Source organism: Acromyrmex echinatior, chromosome 5, assembly GCF_024713525.1.
Source record: "Acromyrmex echinatior isolate Ae372 chromosome 5, ASM2471352v2, whole genome shotgun sequence".
In the NCBI taxonomy this organism is placed as follows: Eukaryota; Metazoa; Arthropoda; class Insecta; order Hymenoptera; family Formicidae; genus Acromyrmex; species Acromyrmex echinatior.
The window spans coordinates 2,070,982-2,091,912 of record NC_141856.1 but is presented as its reverse complement, the minus strand read 5'-3'; the positions used below and the strand labels follow the sequence as shown (position 1 = coordinate 2,091,912).

Below are 20,931 nucleotides of genomic sequence, written 5' to 3'. Positions count from 1 at the left end.
CTAATTCTTAGAACGTAGATTTACAATGTAGTTTAACAATGTTTTCATCAATGACTCAAGGCTAGGTTCCGATCAAAAGAATTATTCTCTAACGTGAGTATATTCACGTTTCTACTTAATGCGTCTACGTGTGACATTCTGGTTCCCGGTCGATGCTCAAGATTATAATCATATATAAGCTTGCTTTTCAAGAACCCATCGAGCAATTCGTGAATTTGTGTCCTTCTTATTTACTGTTTGTGCAAGAGTTTCACAATTGGTAACAATTTTAAACTTTATTCCTTGTAAGTACGAGGGCAAGTCAATAAGTTTTTAGACAAATATAGTAAAACACATTTTTTTTTATCGATTCATTTTTATTTCTCAACATAGTCTCCTTTCAGCTCGATACACTTGATCCAACTTTTTCAAGCCGTCCGAATAATATGATTTGTTCAACCCTTCAAAATAAGCCTCTGTTTCGGCGATGAGCTGCTCTCTGGTGATAAATCTCTTTCCTCCGAATCATTTCTTCAGATTTGGAAACAGGAAATAGTCGCAGGGGACTAAATCTGGCAAATATGTTGGATAGGGAAGCAATTCGTAGCAGAATTCATTGAATTTGGCCATCGGGCATGTGTGAATCCATGCATTGTCTTAATGGAAGAGCACTTTCTTCTTCGCCACACGTTTTTTTTTTAAATATTGTTGAAACGGTCCAGCAAGGCTGCGTAGTAATCGCCATTAATCGTTTGCTTCGACGAAAGGTAATCGATATGAATTATACCGTGTGCATCTCAAAAAACTATGGCCATCACCTTTCCGGCCGATTTCACGGTTTTCGCCTTCTTCGGAGCTGGTTCACTCGGTGAAGTCCATTGTTTTGATTGTTCCTTCGTTTCGGGTAAAATAATGGATCCATATTTTGTCCACAGTAATGAATCGACGTAGAAATTCATCTGGATTACGTTGAAATATCTCTAAACATTGTTTTAAAATCGCACGATCGCGCTTATGATCCACAGTGAGCAAACGCGGCACCCATCTTGCCGATAGCTTTTTCATATCCAATTGTTCGTGCAAAATTGAAATCACTGTGCCATGCGATATGCCTGTGGCCTCAACAAACTCGCGCACTTTCACGTCAATCAGTCAAAATAATATCGTGGACTTTATCGATGATTTCTGATGTAGCAACCTCAATTGGATGTCCCGAACGAGGTGTATCACATGTGAATGTATGACCACGTTTAAATTCATTCACCCAATTGTATACAGTCGCAAACGCTGATGCAGATGTGCTAACATCATCCAACTCGGCTTTGATTTCTTTCATACGTTAAATCTTTCATATGTAGATGTTTGATTATTGCACGAAACTTGTTTTTTTCCATTTTGCAAAAAATACAAAAGTTGTTCGCTTTAATCGTCTACAGAAATGAAACCACGTGATGAATTTCGCTCAAAATTTGACAGTAATCAGCTGAAAGATGCTACTTGTCAAAAAGTAATGTGACATGACACTGGGAGTGCTCTCTGACAAATTTTCTAAGAATTTATTGACTTGTCCTCGTATATATGAAACCGTTTCAATGCATAAATAATTGCAAGAGTTTCCAACCCGAAAACTATGATATTTTGATTCTGATGGAGTTGTTCTTTTCAAAAAATAAAAAATTGGATGGAATTCACGATCTTCTTTCTTCTGCACTAAAATAAATCCAAAGTGCCAAAACCCAAAGTGCTAGCATCACAATAGAGTTCAGTCTCAGCAAGAGATGAATAAATTGAAAGGACCGGCGCATTGATTAATCTGTCTTTAAGCATCTGGAACGCATTATGTTCATTTTCCTCGTAATGAAATGGAACGTGTTTCTTAACTAATTCAGTGGTTTAGCTATCAATGAAAAGTTTTCCATGAATTTCCGAAAATAAGAACACAAACCTAGAAAACTTTAAACTTTATGAACATTATGTGGTTTCGGAAAATTCTGTACCGTAGTTATATCACGATCACAGTGAAGAAACTGTACCTTCTTCTGAAACAGTGTAACCTAAATACTCTAATTTAGTCTGCAGAAATCTACATTTGTCGATTCTGAGTTGTAATTTGTACTTAACCAATAAATGGAATATTTCTTTAAATATTGCAAAATGATGTTCTATAGTTGCTGTAACAATTAAGAAGTCGTCTAAATAAATCGCAACATCCCCGAATTCTATCAGTTCGCGAAAAATTTCTGTGACAAAATGTTGAAACTTCAGGGGTGCTCCCTTAAGACCGAAGGGCATTTTAAGGAACTCGTACTGGCCCAAAGGTGTAACAAATGATATTAATTTTATCGAATCCTCGTGCATGTTCACATGAAAGAATCTGTCTTAAAAGATCTAGTTGGTCTTTTATCAATGATAAAGGAAAGTTGTCACGTGCCGTAATCTTACTAAAATCAACATATAATCTTAATTTATCATTCCGTTTTTTGGTTAAGACGATTGGTGCGTATTCCGATTCGCTTGGTCTAATCATTTCTGCTTTTTGCCATCGTTCTAAAATAATTTTTAATTTAGTTTTTTCGCAAGATAACCTATGGGAAGTACAACTAAAAGATTTATTGACGGTTAATATAAGTTTCATGATATTCTCAGTTTTAGGCTCTCCGATCTAAGAGGTTCAACATAACATTCATCAAAATTTCATCAAAACAATTTACACAATTGATGTTTAATTGTACTCGGCATACTATCATTAATTATAATTTTTTGTGAGTCTTGTACATTATTACATTCTTCTATTTCAATGGCTAAAATTTTATTAACCTTATTAATTTCAGATCTCCTTTGGAATGTTAATTTCGAGATTCTCACAAAATCTTTACCAAGTACTAAAGAAATATTCATTGTTTCATTTCCCAACAACATAAACGTTAAGTGGATTCGCTTAGAAAACAACCTATAGAAATTAGACCTAAAGCATTTAATTTACTGTTGTTAATATCACAAAACATGTGGATTAAAAACATGTGGACACTAATGGATTTTATAGAAAACATAATCTTTAAATTAGCATCCTTAACATGTTTTTCCTTAATAAAACTAATGGAGCTGCCTGTATCAATTAATGAAGCTAACTCTATATTACAAATATTATTATGACGAATTCGAATCTCTAGTATTCGCTGAAACTCATTCTCAGGTTGAAGATCAGTAATATATTTCTTCTTTTGGAGTGTTGCATTGTCCGATGAGGTGTCCAAATTTTTTGCAACGATAACACGAACCTCTTTTGTTTAGGACGTTTATGTTGTAAAACGACCAACTTCATTGCAGTTAAAGCAACGATTTCTCACGCCTTCCTTTAATTCGTGACTTTCCTTCTCTTTCTCTTTCCTGGACTGATGAATCATTCTATTTCCGAACATGTTGCTTTTTAAGATTAAAAATCGAAAATGTCTCAAGTAACTCAGCTGTTATAAGCTTGAGCCTAGGTTCATTTATGAAATGCCATCCACTAAATAATCAATTAATTCGTCTTCAGAAATTGGAATCAAATTTCCTAACGTAATATTGTCATGCAAATATTCAACGAAAGTTTCAGATGTTCTCCATTTCTTTTCCTCGAATTTGCGTCGAAATTGTAATTTACTAAATCGTAAATCATTTTCCATAATTCTTATAATAAATCCTCAGCATCTAATTCTATACAATCGGTTTTTGAATAATACAATATCATTTTAACTTGTTACATATTATAGTCTTTTTCTCTGTATCATCTAAATTATAGGTTCGTATTAAGTGCTTAATTTGTCTTTCTCAAGTATCATAATCTCTATCATTACCGTCAAACTCTCTTATTAAATCCTTTATATCCCTCAATCTCATATTGTTTCATCTATCGTTTGAATCTTCGCTATTCGTCAATTGACTGGTACGTAATAATTCTATCTCTCTTCGCAAAAGCTGTAATTCACGTTCCGCTAAATCTTTTTTGCGGCATAATTTCCATATCACGTTGAGTAAGATTTAATGTGCTTACCGGAGCTTGAACGGTATGTCGTTGCCCATCCTCTGCCAAAGTATATGTTTTTTCTATGTGTTCATCTGACTCTTCATATTGCTCGACTGCATCCATATCATCACCTCCCGCGTCTAAATATCTCTTCATAAGTTCGGCCTTGTTTCCTATTGATGTAAGGAAACCATTTCGCGTAATTGCCGCTTCAAATCCGTCACTCTGTCACTCAAATCTGTCATATTAACTGCGTTATCAGTCATAATTACGGCCGATCCGCTTTCATAAATTGTAGCGTCCTCAAATACGAATCCCACTTCTGACAAGACATCGTTTTCTCGTTTCCAATAAAAAGCTTAATTTTAGGAACGCAAAATACAAAGCTGTATTTTTTAAGCGTAATGGTTTCACAAAACAACTTCAAAATGTCATAACATATTAAATCAATAATTCCACGTCAAAGCACACTTTTGCACCTAATTTCATAACATACATTGTTTTAAACCGCGGATAGTTTATAATATTTTCTACAACTTCTATATATATGAATCAAAATTCAATTTTTATTCAAAAAAAATTTATGTTAAATATATTTCTTTATTTATGAACATGGATCTACATCCGGAGTCAAATTCAGATCCGAATCTGAATTTAGATCCGGATTCAAATTCAGATTCGCGGATCCGAATAATCCGGATATCCGGAATAATACGGTTTTGAGTTCTAGGATCGGAATCGATTTCGGATATCCGAATACTTAGAAGATCCAGTAAACAGTAAAGAAACAATAGTTAGATTGGCTACTGCTTACGTTATGATCTTAAGAATTCTACTGTGATTGGTTAACAATTCGCTTATTGCTTAAGTTTTACTGCTGAAGTTTTTTGTACCATGACCTTAAGGCTAATTCTACAATGTGCTTTTTGTTTTCTGTTTCTTGCTATTTGTCTCTATTTGTTTCTTGCCTTTTTAGTCAATAAGACAAGAGACTAAGTCCCCGATAAAACATTTTTCATGCACAAATATATATAAATATGTATAAACATACATAAATACGCATAAATATTCATAAACATGTATGATTATATATGAAATATGTCTATACATGTTCATACATTTTTCTTTCTTTTGTAAAATTACTTTTTAGTGTAATAGAAATAATAGTAATGTGAAAACACACATAAAAAATAACACAAGCCTGCAAAATTGGAAGTGTTGAAAGTTGAATGGAAATTTAATAATGTTTTCTTACGTAATTTTCGCGCTAAATCCAAATCCAGCTTCAGAATTATTCTATTACGTCAAGATTTCGAGATATCTTAACCCAAAACTGCCAAAAAAGCCATTTTCGGCCATATTTGAAATTCAATTAAAAATTTAGAAAGTTTTTGTCGTCTAATCCATCAAAAGTATCATTTACTACTATACGGCTCCTTCCAAATCCATTTTGAACCATTTCAAAGCGATTTTTTTTCCAAAGATATACCAATTCGAAGTTCGATAAATTATACATCGTAGGAGCCTAATCCTTAACAAGGGAACCGTCGGATCCGTTCCTTACCAATTTTGATGGGCTTTGAATACGTTGTAGAGTATAAAAAAATATTAGACTTATATTTTTTTTTAATCAGCATATCTTAAGATTTGGGGGATGAAAATTAATTGAGTGGGGATGGGGGAAAGTTAAAAAATTTGATATTTAAAAAAAGTGAATATATCATTATATAGAACACAAAATCATCATAAAACTTTTGTATTAAACATTTTTTAATATATCGCATAGTTTCGAAGATATTTACTAAAAACGATAAATCCATTTTTTTCGATGAGGTGTTTAGGGGGTGAAAATTAATGAATTGGATTGGAGGAAAATTAAAAAAAAAATTTTTAATATGTCATTGTAATTGTTTTAATGTAGACGTAACATTGAAAATGACCGGATGGAATGTCTGTATTTTGATTAGTTAAATATAATGTTTAGTAATTTATAACAATAACGAGGAATATCTTGCTTGTGCTCTGAACCCTTTAACAGATTATTTTAATTTATTTAATTGAGCATTGATTTACTTTTCATAAAATTAAAAACATTTGATATTTAAAAAAATGAACACACTATTATATAGAGCACAAAATACCATTTTGTATTAAACATTTTTTGATATATATAGTTTCGAAGATATTTGCTAAAACCGATAAAATCCATTTTTTTTTATGGGGTGTTTCACCTCCTAAACCTTAAGATACACTGATAAAAAAAATATGAGTTTAATATTTTTTTATACTCTACAACATATCCAAAGTCCATCAAAATCGGTGAAGAATGGCTTCGACGGTTCCCTTGTAAGACAAACTCCCCGGCCAGTGAAGACAAGGTGGATGATTCCCTGGCCAGTTAAGTTGCTTTTACAATAATTTATGAAATCTTTTTCTTTTTTCATCAAAATTACGTGAATTACAACGTCGTTTGCGTTCTTCTCATCACGTTTCAAACTCCAGCAGTCATCACCTACCTACATTGCTGAGTTCCACCTGCCTTGATATCTTCTTTCAATCTCCTTCATATCTTGATGGAATCATTCTCCTTGTTCTTGACTGACGTCTCCCAGATTTGCGGGGAAAAATTCCAAATGAGAATAAAGAAAATGCACTCATGTTACAATCTAATTTCTTGAAGTTATCTAGCATGGTTTGAACTAGATCTTTGTAATTAGCTTCCTTTCGATTCCCTAAGAATCCTTTAATGACTGCTTTGAAATTTAACCATGCATTTTTTTCATTGAGATCATTGTTTCAAAATGTTCATCTTTTATTAGTCTTCTAATATCTGGACCAACAAAAATACCTTCTTTAATTTTCGCTTCGCTTTTCATTAAAGATGGAAACTGTTGTTACAGATATCGAAAACAGTTACTTTCTCGATTCAGTGCTTTTACAAATTCGCTTCATCAGCCCAAGCTTTATATGCAGGGGAGGCGACAGACCATTATTTCGGTCGATCAGCGTGTTGAATAATATTATGCGAACCTATTTCTAATTTTTCTTTCAATGGCCAATCTTTTTTTATCCAGTGTAGATCTTTCGCTCTGCTGTCCCATTTGCATATAAAGCACGGGAATTTAGTATAACCTGTTTGTTGTCCAAGAATCATTCCAATAACTTTTAAATCACCACAAATCACTTTCCAATTATGTTCATCATACCTCATTGATTGAAAAAACAAATTCATGTTGGTGTACGACTTCAGATGCGCCGAATAAACAATGGGCATATCTATTGCCATTTATGTAAAAGCACACCTTTCAAGCTTCTTTTCAAGAAATCTATGAAAAATCTCCAATCCGCACTGTTAATCTTAATTCTATATTCATCCAACAAACCCGAGACATCGTACAAAATACTAAAGAATCCTTTTCGGTGAAAAACCGTGAAAACTCTTTTTCGCGGGATCTACGAAAAGCATGTTTTTGAAAGAAGAAGATTACGCTCTTTTAACCAGAGTCTAAAAGTTCAGCTTTTTCTTTTGATAGATCTAAATCCCTGACTGAATCATTCAATGCAGCTTGATCATACAACCGCGGAATCGTCTCTAAATCATACATAACATTGTCATCTTCATTAATAGCTTGTCCCTCATATTGAAAATTTTCCTGAGATGTTCCCGTCTTAGAAGAACAGGTAGTAGATCTATGGAGGAATTTGGAATCGGCTTTGTTATCGGATATTGTATAAAATCTTTATTCGTACTATTGTAACCAAATACATTGCAGAAGTAGCACTCATCGTGATTCTTTAGTTCTTGTCAGATCATCGGTGTACTGAAATGGAAATATTTCGGTTTATCAATATACCATGATCTTAAGGTTTTCACACAAGATTTACATGATTTGTGCGGAACCCAACTCTTATCCTGATGTGCAATTCCACGATGAAAGTAATTATAATACCTCTCTTTTAATGAATCAGTTAAGAAAGTAAATTCTTTGAGACCATATATTTTCCACAAATATAGCAGAACCGATCAGGATTATTGACACAAACTTCTTAGAAATCGCGAAAATTAATGAAAAAATCAAAAATTAGAAAAAGATCTTTGAAAAAGTATATAAAAACTGCAAGTGAATATATGAACATTTTCCAGAGAACGAAGAAGGGAGCTTGGGAAGGAGCAACAGATGAATGAAAAATGAAAAATGTTGGAATAGATACGATCAATACGGGTCAATATGCTACGTAGAGTATTGGGCTTGAAATGCGCATTATGGAGTTAAATATATTTCTTTAGCAAAGATCTATTTATAAACCGGATCACGATGTGGACCCGGTGTCATTTATCCCCAAGCGGCGCGCGAAGCAGTGTCGCGCAAAAAGAAGAGTCAGCTAATCTGTCCAGAAATACCATTTATTCTAATACAACAGTATAGATTAAGTTCCTACGATGTAGAATTTATTGAACTTCGAATGGGTATATCTCCTCCTAAGAAAAAAATCGCTTTGAGTTCAAAATGAATTTTGAAGGGACTTTATAGTAGTAAATGATACCGTTGATAGATTAGACAAAAATTTTCTCAATTTTTAATTGAATTTCAAATACGGCCGAAAATGGCTTTTTTTGGCAGTTTTGAGTTAAGATATCTCGAAATCTTGAAGTGATAGAACAATTTTGAAGCCGGATTCGAATTCAGCATGAAAAATTAAAAAAACATTGTTAAATACCAATCAACAAAACCATGTAAAAATTTTTTATGTATAATTGTATATAAAATTATGTATAATTTTGATGAGCAATTTTTTTTACATTCTTTAAATGTATGAACAATTTTTTTTTACATTTTTTCAAACTTAATTTTTCCTAAAAAAAAACAAAAATTATCTCTTTAATTATTTTTTATGTTTTTACATTACTATTATTATTTCTATCACACTAAAAAGTAAGTAAAGAAAAAAGAAAAAAGAATGTATAAACATATATGGACATATTTCATATATAATTATACATGTTTATGAATATTTATGCATGTTATGTATGTTTATACGTACTTCTACATATTCATACATGAAAAATTTTTTACCGGGCATTATACAAGTAGATAATATTAGGTTGGTGCATATGAAATGTCGGATTTTCTTTACATATGAACGTTTGTCTCCCTATTTTCATTATGCTTTTGTTTTTGGCATAACCTCGTTTATAGTCGTATTGTCCATTGCCAGAGTCACATTTCAATAAAGAAGATTTTCTCAAAAGTGTTTCATTTTGTTATTTGTTTTGAATTTCGTAAGGATATCAATTCAACCGATATTCATGTAATTTTTTTATATCAGTATAAATTTGGTAATAATGCTGCAAAAACTGCACGCAATATAAACCAGGCATTTGGGGAGAATACTGTTAACGATCGAAAAGTGTAGCGTTGGTTTGAAAAATTTCGGTCTGGTGATTTTTCTCTACAAAATGAACCGCGTGGAAGACCCAAAACGTCTGTGAAAAATGATGCTCTGAAAGCATTGGTGGAAACGAATCCAACTGTATCTACAAGGGAACTTGGTACCAGAATGAAAGTTGACCATACAACGATATTGCTACACCTTTCTGAAATTGGCAAGGTGAAAAAAATGGATAAATGGGTACCGCACGAACTAACCGAGCGAAATAAGCTGAATCGATTGAACGTATGCTCATCATTACTAACCCGATTTCATCGAGAGCCATTTTTCGATCGGATTATTACTTGTGAAAAATGGGTTCTTTACGACAATTGGAAAAGATATGCTCGGTGGCTTCATGGGAATGAGGCTTGTGCTCATACTACTCCAAGGCCATCACTTTATCCACGGAGAATTTTAATAACAGTTTGGTGGAATGTGACTGGAGTAATTCGTTACTCATTCTTTCAAACTGGGGAGACAATTACAGCCGAAAAGTATTGCCAGTACATTGATGAAATGCATGAAAAATTGAAAATTATACACCCATCACTTGTTAATCGGCATGGCCCAATACTTCTCCACGACAACGCTCGGCCGCATACGTCGTACAAAACAATTGCGAAATTAAATGAATTAAAATATGAAATTTTGCAGCATCCAGCTTATTCACCGGATCTTTCGCCAACCGACCTTCATTTTTTTAAACATTTAGAACAGTTTTTACGGGCTAAACAGTATGAAAATGAAGACAGAAAATGAAGACTGAAAAATTCCAGAGTATATTGATCCAATATCAGAGTTTATTGATTCTAAAAATCAGAATTTCTTTAAGACAGGCATCTATGCATTAAAATCTCGTTGGGAAAAGTATATTGAAACAAATAGAGCATATTTTGATTAAATAAACAGCTTTTGAAAAAAGATATGCAGTTTTATATATTCACTTAAAAATCCGATATTTCATACGCACCAACCTAATACTTTACGTGCAAAGTACAATTCACATATTTCTTAGTAGAAGGAGAAATAGGATTGATCCAGTAATTAGTTAAAATTGTAGGATCTAGATTTTAATTTTTTATTTGATACATTTTTTTTTCTGAGAGTAGTAATTTTTGACAGAGAATGAAAGTTGCTATTACTAGGGTTGAAATAAAAAGAACTTCAATAAAAATATCTTTGAAAAAAAATTCAAACTATTAATTAGGTTGAATACTTAGATTTTATTCAAGAAGCACATTTTCTTAGCACCTTTTTAATAACATCTACCTTATTTAAACATATAGGGACGTTTTCGGATTAAATTGTATAGATTCATATAAATCATCCAGTCGCTTATTTTATATTAAATAAGATAATGAGATAGAAAAGTTTGAGTATATACATTTAATTTTATTGTACAAATAAAATAGGATACAAAATAATACAACTTTACGGCTTTTTTATATATGCTGAAATCTACAAAATAATTATTCAATGATTTGAAAAATGTTACATTGTATATTGCCAACAATAGAATACGATAATTTTTCTATAACGTCTTATTCAAATATAGGAACATATTTAAATTAAATTATATAGGTTCGTATAAACATCCTTTTGTTTATTAATCTGGTTTAATAGTGATAGGATCATATAGAAAGGCTTGTGATTTCCGATAGTATTCTATTGTTTATTTAATATAAGATATAAAACGACAGAAATTTATAATTTTTTTATCTGTCGTGATTTTAATGTCCGATAGGTACGATAGGTCCTCAAAAAATTATATAGGATTTCTATCAGGTTTCTATAAATTTCTATCGGTTTTTATTGGATATTTTAAGCAGGGTCGGTAATTACGGTTTGGGAAGTAAAAGAGGTTTAGGCTGGAGATGCAATTCGAAAATAAACTCGTATTTAAGAGAATGAAATGAAACTGTCTTCGTTATGCGCGAGTATACTGTATAATATAGTAATATTTTGCAGTCACGTCGTGACGGCAGGCTGTGCTCACTGTAGTTTTACTATCAGTATTCAATATAGTAAGCCGTATTATAGTATTGCCGCGATTTCGCTGTCACAATGTGGCATCAGATTGTATTTAATTTCTGCTGTCTTTCTGCTATTAGTATTGGCAAACTTTGTCCGATATTTGCTACGTATTTGCTGTCACGGTATTTGTAGCAAAGAATGCTCGAGTTTTATTGTATTTCTGCTGTTGTTCTGCTGTTGGCAGATTATGCTGTTAAAAACTAAACTTAATGAAGAAGCAGCAGCTTGATATGTACTGTAATGTCATAATAAAGTTTGATAATTTATTGCTGACATACTGCTAGCATTTTGCTATCTGAATATATATACATATATATATACAGGATGATTCAAAATGAATATATTGTCCTCAAAATATCATATTCCTGATTTAATTCTAAGACGACTTTTCCTTTGCCAAAATTTTGTCAAAAGCGTATTTTTTAAATTATAATAAGAAATAATAGCGAACGACGGGGTGCGTAGAGAAGGTAGCCAGGAGTGGCGTTTCTCACTGTCCGAAACAGACGGTACCCTTGTGATCAGACGATCGCCACACACGCATGCATATGAGATCGCATTCTCTCTCTCTCTCTCTCTCTCTCACACACACACACACACACACACACAAAATTACTCTGAAAAAGTTTGATGACTTGCTTCGATGACATGCTGCAGCTTGAGAAACAAGAAAAACTTCCATATCATTAATGAATCACATACAGCTTCAAATATTTATGTCAGTTAAATTTCCATTCTTCTAACAAGTTTAATTTAGATATCACTCATTGATACAGAATGCACGCATTCGTTTCTTATAAAACGCATCATTTCGATATGTTTACGCACGATTGACGTACAGTTATTAACTTGAAAAAACGAAGTATTTTAATGATTACTCAAAAAATTTATTAATGTATCTCAGTTAAATGTCCGTTTTACTGATGGTTCATTTTAATTATTATCAATTAATCATTCGATGATCGAAAATCACTCGAAGAAAGATAATCACACGCCGCGTTTATTCGACGATAGCATGCACGATTTAATAGAGAATCTGTTAGTTAATTACTATAAATCACTGTCGATTAATTATTCGTCGACTGAATATCACTCGAAGAAAAAAGCATACGATTGTTTACTAATACATGACGCGTTCACTCAACGATAGAAAGAAGTTGACTGATTTTAATACTGAATCTCCAATTTATTATTATTTAATGTCGATTAATTATTCGTCGACTGAATAACACTCGAAGAAAGAAGCACACGATTGTTTACTAATACACGACATGTTCACTCAATGATAGCAAGCAGTCGATCGAATTCCATTACGCGTTGAATCATGAAAAAGAGATCTGACGAAAAGAAAAAAGTTAGCTCCGAGATACGTCGACTCGTCGAGGAATTGCACGCTTCGAGAAGAAATTTTCCGCGATGGCGCGTCATAGTCCGAGGATACGACGATCTGTGACAAGCTGATATCGTCCTTTCTCGAGTTTCAACAGAGCCACCACTACATACTGTCATCAATGAGCAAGTACGCGTGGACCGTACCGCTCAAGAGCAAGAGCGGAAGCAAGACGACTATCACTGAGATAATTCGAAAGAGTGGAAAAAAACACGATATTAGTCATTATTCCACGTATTCGACGTTGAAAGCGTCAGTGGTATAGTGATTCAATCGCACGCTCAAAAACGACGATGTGAAAGATGTTTACCCAACGGTAATTACAAGTGGGTCGACAAGCTGCCACGTCTCGTATCAGATTCCAACACGCATAAGCATCGCACTATTGGCATGCGACCCATCGATGTAACTCCGCCGAAAAGACTCTTGGGTACAGCGCGATAAAGGTCGCGGATCCTGCAAAATTCAAAGTGTGTGATTCGATACGCGTGAATAAGTATGTTTTTTGAGAAGGGTTACATACCAAATTATACCACGGAGGTGTTTACGAATGTGAAGGTGCAGCGTATGAATCCCGGAACTTATCCACTCGAGGACTATCGCGGAAAATCCGTCGCTGGAGCGTTCTACGAGCATGAGTTGCATCGCGCTACTCATTCGGACGTGTATCTCGTGGAGAAAGTGCTGCGCAGGAAGGGGAACAAGATGTATGTCAAATGGTTAGGATTCGATGGATCGATGGACAATTCGTGGATACACAAAAACAATGTCATTTGATAAAATTTTGATTCATATATTTTGAATACATATAACGAATAAAAATATATAAACGCGTAAAATATTTTTATTATCCCTTCGTTTTGGAATATATAAATATAAAATCAAAGGTAGTATAAAAGAAGGGCAATATTCTTAAAATTAACAAATAATTCTTTCCTCTTTCGGTGTAATACGCTGTGAGTCATTTTTATCAAGAATTAACAAAGTCATAAGAAAGTTCTGGAAAAGTAACCGTATACAAAAATAATTAATATTAATCATATAAAAATTAAAAATATGATGATATACCTTAGTAAATCTGTTAAAAGTCCCATAATACACAACGAGAAAAAAATGTAAAATGTGGTCCATTTTGTGGTACAGTAAAATAGTCTTTTTAATTTAATAGATTATTAAAGCAAATTCGCAAAAGTAACGAGCATCTGACTTAAACGATGTCACACAACGAAATGTCAAACAGAAAAACATTATCAATAAACGGAAAAAGGAAAAATAGGAGGAAAAGGACAGAAGATGTTAGAAAGGAGAAAGTGAATGTATAATGTCAGAATACAAATCCGGCAAAGACTCCGTGTCATTTTGTCTATTAATCCCATGCTTCTGTTTTTTAATATGAACCATTTCTGATATCAACCTTTTGTTGTATGAAGGCTCTATATCCAATATTTCTACTTTATCCCATTTAAAGTTATGATTCTCCACCATGCGATGGTTGGAAATCACTGATGGAGATTTTGAACTTATATTGATATCAGAAACATGTTCATGCAATCTGGTCTTTAATTGTCTTTTAGTTTGGCCAACATAACTGACATCACAATCATCACAGGATATTCTATAAACCACATTTTGACTCTGAACGTGTTCCAAATCATCCTTTCCTCTCCTTATGAAACTTCTCAATGTGTTAGGAATAGTAAAGGCCAATTTACAATTAAGCATATTAACAACAGGTATAAATCTTTCGGATATCGTATTAACATATGGAATCGTAAAGAACCTTCCCCCACTGTCATCCTTATTCTTATTTAAATTGTTAAACTTGTTAATGTGATATTTTATTCTATTATGAATGGTCGAAAAAATAAAACTTAATGGATATCCATTCTGTAAAAAAACCTTAATACGTCAATCAAATTATTTTGTTGGAATTATTACTACAGAGCCTTTTATATTACTTTTAAATATAAAATACTTATATAAAAAAATGGTTGATACATAAAATGAAAAATAATAGTAATATAAGATACTTATACATAAAACATAATAGTAATATTTATATAAACGTAAAAAACATATATGAAATTATGATAATAATATGATAATAATGATAATAATACATAACAATAACATGTATGTATACTGTATGAAAATATTAAAAAATGTAGGAAAACATACACGAAGTACAAATTAAGATAATACATAAGAAAATATTATAGTAATACATAAAGCATAATAATAGTAACACATATACACTGTATGAAAATGTAGAAATATAAAATACATACACAAAGTGTAAATTACAATAATATTAATACATAATAGTAACATATGAAACATATATTACAAGGGTATCTGCCAATGTCCCTATGATAATGTCTCCGTTGTGTTCGGTACGATGTATCGTTTGTCATCATATGGATTCAGAGCAATTTTCGATTCGGATATCGTGTATATATTGTGTAATTTAGATCGTATACACGACTGACGACGAGTCATTTCGATCTCTTCGTTCAAACATCGCGTGTAATTGTCGAATGTTATTGTTCGCACTACGACGTTATTCTTTATGCCTTTTTAGTATTCTTCTTACCGTCCATCCTTACTGTACATCTTCGCTCTGAGTCCAACGAATTTGGTCATTATCTCACCGTTGTTCTCATCCTTCATCAGGCTGAGTACTTTTTTGTTTGCGAGAGGCATACCATACACTTTGTTCGCCGGATAATCGCTGGTATCAAATCTAGCGATATCGCGTTTCATAGTCTCGTAAGCATCATCGTATTCTATATGGTAAATGAGACTGTCCGTATCGATGTACATGATCTTGCATTTGTCGCGATACATCGATGACATGTATTCGTGATAAAATTCGTACAAGCAGATACATCGAATATGCACATATCCTTGTCGGGTTGACAAATCGGCTTGTCAAATTTCACCTTGAACTTGCGCATATCAACCGCGATTAGATTCTCCGTAAAGACACTGTAGCTGTGGAAATTTGGTTTCGCGATCATTGCCTCCGCGCCAGATCATTGCCTATCGTCCGTCCCATTTTTATTAATTTTACATCGACATGATTGCGTACATTCATGGTTTGTCAAATACCGCGTTGTTCATTAATTTATACAAATTTTTTTCGAAATTATTTTTCGCGCGCGTTCTAAATTGTGTATTGAATTCGATGTAATCACGGAGCCATGGAGATTGAACAAATTGTAGCACCCGGTGGATCTTTGTTACGCGAAGATCACACGAGTACATTGCTGCAGGTTACGATAGTGGATGACGTAACGCTGTTTATCATACAACGCTAGAAGTTTATTTTCGCGCTTGTCGGCTTATCGCGCGTTGGAAAAATAGATCAGAAAGATAGATCAGTGTGTCGGTCATGTAGATGCTGCAGATACTCGAGAATATAACCAGTGGGTGAATATAGAGCGATCGCGCTCACGTCAAAGTTCACAGCGTCTTCGACCCATCGTAATTCGAATTGGCGTATGGCAAAGATTGACACATCACCCATCTGTACAGATTATTCACATCGTAGTACATAAGATACGACGATGGTTTCGATGAGTCGAACGAACATATGTACTTGTTATTAGCTTGTGCGTATCTGCCAGAATATTGATTGAGGCCATCGCGTATATCATGCTTGATGAACATATCAATGTCGGTGAACAACTCCAATCTTACGCGCGTATGACGTCTCACGTGAAACCTGGCAGTGTATAATAATGCGCGAGATCAAGGTAGTAACTCGTGACGCAATTATTGCTGAAATTTTCAAAAATGGCTAATAATAAAACATCAGTTTTCAAGTACAGATCACTGTATTCGCCAAGCGTTCGGACGGAGAATCGCTACCATACATTCATGGCGTGAGCATAATCGCTGTATCAACGAACTGAAAAATAATTCGCGCGGTGATAAATGCATGTCCTGCAATTTTCGACACAATCAATGTACTCATACAGAAAGACTCCTTTTCATGTGAGTCATACAAATTCTATGTCTGATAATATTGGAAATTCGGAACGTACAATTTTTAATTTATTTTTGTCGAGATACGTCAATTTATCGAGACTTGTACTTAGAAATTTGAAAGAATCAATGAATCTTAATTTTACGCAATTTTTCTGAAAATTCTTTTTATTTTTGTCTTTAGTGCTGTCGACATGTTTAGTTAGCGAAATATATTTTTCTTTGGTTAGTACATTTCCATCGTACGTGGTAGCAATTGCCTTAATTATAAAATGCGGACATCGTAGTCCGATAAATTAATACAATCGGAATATAAAATGAATTTTTATAATTTAAGTTACAATTTGAATGCACTGGACTGCCGTATCTACCAGTGAGTTAATGATCACGGACCCGCGTATTGTCGGGCGCGAACGGTTTCTCGCAGATGTGACAACGCATTGCGCTATGGTACGCCTCCCATTGCTGTTTAGATAACGCTTCCATGTGCGGATACGATAGTAAATATAAAGCAAGGCGGATTCTAACCCATGGGGCTAGAGGGGAGCGCGGGGCGCGGGGAGTACTCGTAGGCGTGGGGATACTCATAATGCGGGGAAGGAGGGGGAAAGGTCCCGGCGCTATTGATGTTACGTAAATATAGGACCCCGGTTTAGGGTCCTTATTTTTGTTGTCACCCGCCGCTCTGTCTCCAAAAATGCATCGGCAATAAAGGCTTGCATACACTTACCGCATACTATCATCTGTCTTTTTTTTATGTTTCATCTTTTCCGCCGCTGCCGCATTGTCACTCTCGTTATATCTTCTTGCACGCAAACATATTTTATCATACGTTTTTATTTAAAAAGAGAATACTTAATACGATCTTGACAATACCGTCGAGTGCGAAGGATGGGAAGTAAAAGAAAATACATACGTAATAATGCGAACAAAAAAATGTTTATTCACATCTTATTACACTGGTTTTCGTACTTATTAAAAACTAAAGCTAATAGTTCGCAATCGACGAGCTGATGTCCATTGAAGATGTCGCTATCACGTATTGTATAATGTTCTCAGATGCGATGTTGGAGAATCGCGTATACTTGGTATCGACGAGTCGAGCTAATCGTTCGAATACATCGATACACCCGTTAAAGTCAAACATACGACATAGCGTCGTTTCATCGTAATGCGTACGGATAAAGAATCGAAACGTACGAGCATCGTACAGCATGCAACACTGACGGTTAGGGGTCCAACGCTTATAAAATTATCCTTGTATTCATTTCGAAACATCTTGTAGATATTCCCTCGCTGTTCGTAAAGGCTCTTCCACGTTTCGAAAGACAGCGATAGTTCGTGTCCGCGATGATCTCCAAGGGCGACCTCCACGTAACTCGGTGGGCAAACGTTGATTCCAATTTCCAAAAATTTGTAGCCCGTATTCGTCAGATCGTAACGTCTGCTCAGTAAACGCACCGCACGATGCTCCGTACTATGTACATACATAAAGGTTAAAAAATGTTATATTTGTGTATAGAATGTTGAAACTTACATGTTATATTCCTTCTTCACATCGTACGATGCACTGCTCTCTTTAGCGAAGTACATTTTTTCAACCGTTCGTACAGGGTGGGCCATCTATTGGTACGTTTTTAAAAATGCGATCAAATGAGCATACATTGATATTTTTTATTAATTTTTTTTTGTTGTGAAGCTAAAAGTATCCGCGTCAAGAATGAAAAACGATTTCGTTCATGTGGCTCCCTCTACTGGCCTTACAGTATGCCATTCGGTCACCCCAATTATTAATGACATTTTGGACTATTGTTTTTCAAAGCTGGAATTGTCTCACACTTTGGGCCACAGCCTCAATATTCTCGGGTGTGCGCACTGTCCGAGCTCTGGGACCACTTCTGTCATCCACTAACATCCCTTTCTCACGAACTTTCCTCACCAATTTGCGTATAGCTCCTTCGGTGCTCCATATTTCTTTTCAAAATTCGTACAGTTTCGGCGACACAGCACTGACTTTGAAAATAAGTTTTTAAAATTTCAAAACGCTCTTCAAGAGAAAACATGTTGTTTCGTGCCGCGGACGGTATGACTAATAAACTGTCAAAATTTCGGGTCTGTAGCTCGTTCGGTGTTGCCATACGACGAAATTCAAAAACGTACCAATAGATGGCCCACCCTATACAAGCGGATATCGCAAGACTAATTGCATCTGCGTAAATTGTGACATAATACTTCTGGAATCGATGAGAGAAGGCAGGTCCTCCTTCTCTTTCCAAAAATTTCGAACATGTCGCGACACGTTTTATCAGGTCTTTCTACATATTTTCTTTGTCACGAATTTATACATACGTTCATTCATACATTTATACATACATACGTTTATACATACGTACATACATTTATATGTACATACGTTTATACATACGTTTATACATACGCACACACGTTTATACGTACATACGTTTATACATATGTTTATACGTACATACATTTATACATACGTACATACATTTATACATACGTTTATACATACATACATACATATGTACGTACGGTTATACATACGTTTATACATTACAAAAGAAGGGAAAAGAAATACATAATAAAGACGTTAACGTATTTTTATTTAAAAAATTCTTTTGCAACCACCAGTTATATTTTCAATATATTTTGTAACGCGCAATTTTTAACATGTCCACATCGTATAATATTAGTAACATCTAGATTAGATAAAGATTCCATGTCTTCATAAACTGCATCCAAGATCTCGATGTACATGCGTTCTCGCTCATCGTCCAGAAGCAAGTTCCGTAGCCACGTTCGTTTCTCGCGTCCCTTGACATACACGACAGCATTAATAAATCCATGGCGACTAAGAGTCGTTGCGCAGGTCTTCGCGTCTCAGCTAGCGTCGTCGGCGGAGATGCAAAAGGTAGTCGCACTACGTATCTTCCTTCGGCAGTGCGTTGGTGCTGCAGACCAGGCCCAGACCGGAAGTAATAAATTGTATCGCTTGTTTTATTTTCGCGTTTACTGTTTTTTTGTAATCTCTATGCGTAACCTTATACATATATCGTCACGGAGATGACGAGGCGGGCGGGATGTTCGAGATCGGTAATTCAAAAAAAAGGTAAGAATTCCTTCGGTCGACCGACAGTAATTGTTATTGAACGCACGCACAAGGCGAGCTCGTGATTTCATCTCGAACCTGACTTTAAGCCTCATCAAAGTCAGAAATTCATTGTTCTGTAGTCTTTTCAAAACAATTCGATACACGCAAACAGGCACCGGCAACGGACCATCGAAAGTTCTAGAACAATTCGATTCGCGCACGCGAGCGCCGCGCTCCGACGAATACGTCACGCGCTGTCACCAATCCCGCGTACGGATTTTCTGTCGCGCATGACTGTTACGTTGAACGTCGCTAGAAAAGAATCGAAAGCGCCAATCAATTTTGTACAACCAATGCCACGTGATAATTACGATTGTGGCTAAATTTAATTGGATTTCTCCCAAGAAGAAAGCCCGGACCGAAAGTAATAAATGCTTCGATCTCGCCGGTCCTCAGAGCAGATTGGGCAGATTGCTTAAATAGTTTACACCGCTTATACCGTCTACACCGCTTAGAGTTCTTAGACTTCTTAGAGTTCTTATTTCTAAAAGTTCTTCGAGTTCTTAGAATCATAGTCTCGCTACTATACCGCTTCGTTAAATCGCCGTGCTAACCGCTTAGTGAAATCGCGATAAAACGAATCTTTCCGAGAAAATCGCCGAGATTTTCCATCACCGCGATTCCGAATACAATTTTGGAAACGGTGGCTGCATTTGATATTTTGTTAATCTAATATTTAATTAATTATATTTTTTGACTCTGTAACTGATTATATTAAAGAAAATTCTTTTGTTAAATTAAATGAAACGGAGTTCCCTTTACTGTCGTGCATCATATCAACCTTGTGCCGTTCTCTCACTCGAATCTTTCCACGCGGTGCATTCTCGCACATTTTCTGGTCCTTCGAGCCGGATTTAAACTAGCGAGAAAGACAGTAAGACAAACGCCGCATCACTTCAAAAATTTCACGATCAGCGCTCTCGCTCT

At 34.7% G+C, this 20,931-nt stretch overlaps 1 protein-coding gene and 1 long non-coding RNA gene across 3 annotated transcripts in view; both read right to left on the bottom strand.

Annotated features, from left to right (window-relative positions):
* Positions 1-20,931, bottom strand: part of LOC105148625 (cilia- and flagella-associated protein 58) — a 550,890-nt gene that overhangs the window by 243,554 nt on the left and 286,405 nt on the right. The window lies entirely within an intron of this gene.
* Positions 1,360-14,780, bottom strand: LOC147909649 (uncharacterized). The gene is made up of 2 exons (XR_015545157.1): positions 13,366-14,780; positions 1,360-13,298 (listed from the first exon to the last, which is right to left on the bottom strand). It is a non-coding gene; the product is annotated as an uncharacterized LOC147909649 (long non-coding RNA).